This window comes from Lygodium microphyllum, chromosome 4 (assembly GCF_053477565.2).
Source record: "Lygodium microphyllum isolate KBCC chromosome 4, Lygodium_microphyllum_v1.1.10, whole genome shotgun sequence".
NCBI classification, from domain to species: Eukaryota; Viridiplantae; Streptophyta; class Polypodiopsida; order Schizaeales; family Lygodiaceae; genus Lygodium; species Lygodium microphyllum.
Genome location: NC_141138.1, coordinates 145755817 through 145762351, shown reverse-complemented (window position 1 = coordinate 145762351; position 6535 = coordinate 145755817).

The following is a 6535-nucleotide window of genomic DNA, read 5'->3' as shown; positions in this document are numbered from 1 at the left end:
GGAAAATAACAAATACTAAGAAGATTGCAAGTGTTGGGTATCGCAAAGCACTTGTATTCTATTAGCCAAAATTACAAGTACTTGTATTCTATTACAAGCATTGGATATTACATCTAATTTGAAATAGAAATGAGCAAGTGGATTCTCTATTAAAATCATGATTTCTTGATGGATTATAGTCAAGGGACAATTGTATGCATTCTGCAACACTCAAGGCTCACAACTCTCTCAAAAGATAGTAATATGCACATGTCACTATCACATGTGTCTTGGTCAAGGTACAATCATTCACCTCTCAACATCCTCCATCTACGATACCTGAATAATAAGCATAAAATTTGGTGAGCAACAAAGTACTTGTATTTGGAAAGAAAAGTTAGCTGAGCAACAAAGTTCTTTGATACATCTCCTATTGCAAATGTTCTCACCTTGAAAGCTCACTTCATGCTTGGATGCATATACACCCAAGAGCAACAATTATATGTGTCAATGATTTAGCTCCCTTCTCATCTTTCCTATTGTACACTTCCATTGAGAGAATATTTGTTCTTCTCTCTAGCATTATGACCCAGGAAATTCATGTATCTAAATTATACGTTAAAACCTAAATGATGACCACTTTAATATAAAATATTAACGATAATTATGCCATAAAATTCAACCATTGCATCAATAGGTATTGACCCTTTTGCAAATAGATCCGCATATGGGAACAAAAACACTTATGTACATTGACAAAAATGTACATTGCATTTGATATCGTCACATTGATTATCATGTTTACACAAAATAAAATAAAATGAATAGTACAAAAATACTCAACGAGATAATTTTCTTGAAAATGAATTCATTATATTGATGAATAGAGTCTGTGACTCAATACATTACATGAATACATGAAGTATACACAATGATAGTTACAAGGATGCATCCAACTAGCATGCAGATCGAATGGATACATTTGATTGGTAGCTATCATGTTTTATGAATCTATACATTGTGTGATATATGGGTAGTACAATACAACAGTTATAGGATTGGCAAGCCAATGGCATGTAGATCCAAATAGGCACAAGGGGTTGACACTTCAGAGAATCTATGAACCTTTGTATCCAAAACACCCAATCCATCTAGCATAAAATGATAACTCACCACAACAAAGTCGATCGAGAGTTGCATGCTTCACCTAAACCCTATATTGCACATGTATATTGATAGAACATATTATCTCAATAAAAATAAAAATTAAGAAAAACTACTCGATTACATGACTTATGGCAACACAAATATAGGAAAAAAATTGCCTATAAAGAAATTTATAGAAGACAGTATAGAATCTCTCATCTACCATATGTTAATCACTACAAGAATTCTTGATTGTACACTTATGGTCATCAACATTTATTTGAAATCATATATATTAGAAAACATCATTCTCCTCATAACCAAACATGTTTAATCATTCATATGAATTTTGGCAACATATAAGAGGGCCATTTTACATAAGTAGTTTTGCATATAGGAACAGAGAAGCTTTGCTCTATCTTGTATTGATTACTACAATAAAAATTGATTCTAAAATTAGAACTAATATCAAATCCAATTGTACATACAACAAGAAAGAGAAAACACACACACACATGAGTACCTATGCAACCTTAACCAAATTGATCTTTGTAAGAAGAGAATACTAAGAGTTAGAATTGACATAACTCTCTACTAAAAATAATGATTGATAGAAAACAGAAAGATGAAGGGAGAGAGATAGTGTACCTATGCAATCTTAGCCAAAATTATCTCTATAAGAAGACAACAATATAAGTTAAAACCAACTTCAAGCTCTACCTAACAAAAAAGGAAAAACACCACAGAGACAGAGACACAAAGAGAGAGAGAGAGAGAGAGAGAGAGAGAGAGAGAGAGAGAGAGAGAGAGAGAGAGAGAGAGAGAGAGAGAGAGAGAGAGAGAGAGAGAGAGAGAGAGAGAGAGAGAGAGAGAGAGATGAGCACCTATGTCTCTTCTAAAAATGATCCCTACAAGAAATCATGAGAAACCATATATATATATATATATGAGCACCTATGCCTCTTCCAAAAATTGACCTTGAAAGAAGACAATAACAAGAGTTAGAACCAACATCAAGCAAACCCTAAATCACAAAGAAGAGAGAGAGAGAGAGAGAGAGAGAGAGAGAGAGAGAGAGAGAGAGAGAGAGAGAGAGAGAGAGAGAGAGAGAGAGAGAGAGAGATGAGCACCTATGTCTTTTCCAAAAATGATCCTTGCAAAAAGACAACATCAAGAGTTAGAACCAACATCAAGCAAACCCTAAACCAAAGAGAGAGAGAGAGAGAGAGAGAGAGAGAGAGAGAGAGAGAGATAGAGAGCCTATTCCTCATATCCAAAATTATCTTTCCAAGAAGATGTCATTTAGAGTCAAAATTAACATCAAAACCTACAAAGAGATAGATAGAGAGAGAGAGAGAGAGAGAGAGAGAGACTATACTCATTTCAAAAATGATATCTACAAGAAGACAATATTAAAGTCAAAATGGATATCAAAATCTAATATCACAAAAGAGAAAACACAAAGAGAGACTTAAACCTATGTTTTGCCTAAAATCTACACTTGTATGGAGGAGAAGAAGTTACAAAGGTAAGCCAAAATATCAAAACTATGATAACTCTCTCCATCGGGCTTTAATGACAATGAAAATTCACCAAAATGGAGAAGAGAGGGAAAAATGCTCTACTGCTCAATTTTTGGGTTAAAGTGATTTTTTGAGAGAAAAAATGTAAAATTGAATCATTTCCAAAAAAGGGGGTGAAAAGTATGAGGTCAGAGAAACTCAAATTTTGTATACTACTCAGTTTCTCCTTTTTTATTCCCCCACTATCCCCTTTTTATGTTAAAAACCCAAGACTTGGAGAGACAAGATTTACCCTCCATGGATGTCAACATCCATCCTTCCTATTGGACAATCCAAAAGGCCCACCTCTTAAACTATATTATTTTCAAGGGCCCACCTCTTAAAATATATTATGTGCTTTCCTCGATAATGGTTTATTAAGCTATGATAGCAAAGTTTCATAGGTTGTTGATATTTGCCCTATGGTTCTCAATTACTTTTGATATCCTTTGTCTTGTTTAGGACTCACTTTTTCTTGTTTTGGACTCACTTGTTTGGTTATGGAGTATGCTTAAATTGTTCATTTTGTATTTCCTTCTTTGGACTAATCTCTTCATGCTTTTTTTATTCTTTTGCAGCCAATCTTCTTGTCAATTTTTTTAAATGAATGCAAGTGTAATGTGTACAACCATGCTTTTCATTCTTTCACAATTATTGTGTCTTAATGTATTGCAATCATCTTCTTGCTAATGGTGCTCAAATAGATTGATCACTTTCTAATCCCAATGTAAGATGTACAAATCCAATGAACAATCTAGATACTCTCTTGATACTCTCCCTTATGATCCAATCACTTTTCAAGGGTTATCATGTAGTACTTTTGGCAAGGTCTCAATCTTCTAGAGCTAGCCATTTCTTTAGTTAAGGTAGTCACTTGGCATGTTCCCTTGACATCTAGCCACACAGAGTCCTGAGACTATAGCAGAGATGGCGCTAGCTTGTATGATAACTCAGGTGTTTACAAGGAGTGGCTCAAGGTTGCGTGCATGAATAACCTCAAGTTGACTATAAAGTTACATCCGCTATGATGTGAGATGGGATATCTTCAAGTGAGGTTGAGTGCTTGTTGAAATTAAAGAGCTCAAAAACACCGCGATCAAGAAACCCAAATGTGTATCTTTATAGTTCATTTATTGTGTGGATTGAGGAAACTACCCTTTAGGTGTTCTCATAAGTCTCTAACAAGAATCTAAGTCTCTAGCAAGAACCTAAGCACGAGTTGTGGCCAAGGGTTAAGAGTTTGCTAGCTAGCTCTAGGGGCATTGGCTTGCACAAAGAGGCACTAAGTAATTGGGGTCCCACACAGACTAGTACCCGAGGGTAATTCACTATATGTATACACTCTATATCATGTGCGTTCAAGGCCTATTTATAAATATTCTTATTTGTGAATTTTCTCTGAATAAAACATAACCCTTTTCTATTCATTCTATAAGTAGCCCCTTTATATGGGACCCTTTTGTATGTAAAAAAATGTGTAAAAATTATATTTTAAAAATCCCTTATGATGAACAACCCATGTGATACATACATATATTTATGAGTGACCTCCCCAGGGGACTAGTACTCTCCCTTTGGTGGGGTGGGTAGGTGGCCCCGAACACATTATCTAATTTGATTCTAATGCTAAATCCAAATGTAAATGTTGGGAATGGTTTTAGAGATGTGATCCAAATGTAAATTGGATATCTAGAAAGAAAGGGGCAATTTGAATGGTGGATTTGAGTGTGTATTTGAATGCATAAATACCCGGGGAGATCAGTCATAAGTATATGTATGTATCATGTGGGTTCAACATAATGGATTTTTAAAATACTATTTTTACACATTTTTTACAAACAAAAGGGTTTCATATAAAGAGGTTACTTATAAATTGAATAGAAAAAGTTTATGTTTTATTAAGGAAAAATTCACAAATAAGGATATTTATAAATAGGCCTTGAACGCATGTGATATAGAGGGTATACATATAGTGAATTCCTCGGGTGCATAAATAGATTTAAAGGCATGTCTTTGCTACGAGATGGATCTCAATAGAATGCTTTGAGTATTGGACCCCAAAAGCTTGATCAAAGTGCTAAATGTAAATGCAAACTTGAGCAATGGACTAATTCAAGTACAAGAAATCTAAATCCAAACACAAGACAATACTTAATTTGAAGGCCAGACTAAGTGATGGGTTGATTCGAGTATAAGAATGAGATTTGAATGTGAGTATTCAATCTAGATGTTAGATCCAATAAAGTAGACTTGAATGTCAAGTGATGCACCACATCAACACAAGGAACCATGATGGTTCATAATCATAGCACACACCTAGAGAGACCATGCCATCCATATGACCATCATGCATATTGAAATTTGGAAAAGAGAATTGAAGAGGTGCCACATCAGCATGTGCTTCCAAATATGCTACCAACTAGACTGCAATCCAAGTCACCATCAAAGTGAGATACACTGCTAAATTAGATGGACTAGAAAGGCTAAATGTAGACAATGCTAGATCAAGAGACTCCTCAGGTTCCTCAAAGGTCAATAGACACTAAAGACCCACACCATGATAATGTCAAAGGTGAAATCCATTCACAATGTAGGAAAGAAGACACCCTTACAAATCCATCAAGTAAGAGGCATTGGAGCCAAATTTGTGGAACACCTAGAATGGCCCACTCTATTATAATTTAAGTTTACCTAGTAATTTTTCCATGTGCATATTAAAGATAGTGTAGCTTGAGCCTAGAAGGAGCCTAAGAACTAATAATTCAAGTGATGTAATGACTTCCATCCCAAATGCAGGTAACTTTCGAATCGTGAGATCACCTACTCCCAAAGGAACTTAGTCATGGTCCTAGCGTCATTCTTCCTTGTGGCTCAAGCTTCTACCCATTTAGTGAGATAATCCATCGCTACAATTATGTACTACAAGGTTGATCGGCCTAGTGAAGTCAATTTTCCATTTTTCAAAGGGTTATCTTACTACTATTATCGAGATCAATGCCATCGTGTCCTTACATGGATGGGGATTTTGTTCCTTTGGCACTCCTCGCAATGCTTCACGAACTTAGTTATATCACGGAATAGGGTGGGCCACCAAGTACGTATGTATTGTAGTGTCTTCGTTGATGTATCCTCTAGCAATTTCACCATGCACTTTAGCAAGTACATCATGCATCTCATGCTCATACACAACTTCAAAATAACCCATCATGTCCTAGCCTATAAATCTGACCAGCTATTAGTTGATAGGGCTGAATCTTGAGGATAAGGTGTGTTAGCCTAGCCTTCTCTATAAGTCTTTCACGCAATCCATGCTCTAGGATTTGGACTATGTCATCTGCCCAATATGGTTTTAGATCAACATTGGATATACTAAAAAGGTGCACACTAGGTAAGTCATCTACAATGCCATGTTCAATAGTTTCTCTTATGGGTATGCGGGACTCTGCCATGTAATGTTGCTTATCCTTGCATGCAACCACAAAGAAGTTAAGTTCTAGAAGTAGAAGTAACCATCTAGCTATGCATCTTGTAGTGCAAGGTTTTTTCATCAAATAAAACAATGCTTCATGGTCAATGAAGAAGGTAAAGGGTGTATCAAAAAGATAATTACGGAAGTTCTTTACAATGAACACCATAGCTAGGCCTTCCCTTTCCATTATGGAATAATTCATCTTTGTATCTGTGAGTTGTCTGCCAGTAAAGCTCATAGGATAATTGAGATTATGTTCAAAAGTTGGCACAAAACAGCTCCCACTGTGAACTTTGATCCATCAATGTACACATGGAATGTTATGTTCCAATTTGGGGATTGTGGGATGATCGGTGTGGTCATAAGAGTCTTCTTTAGT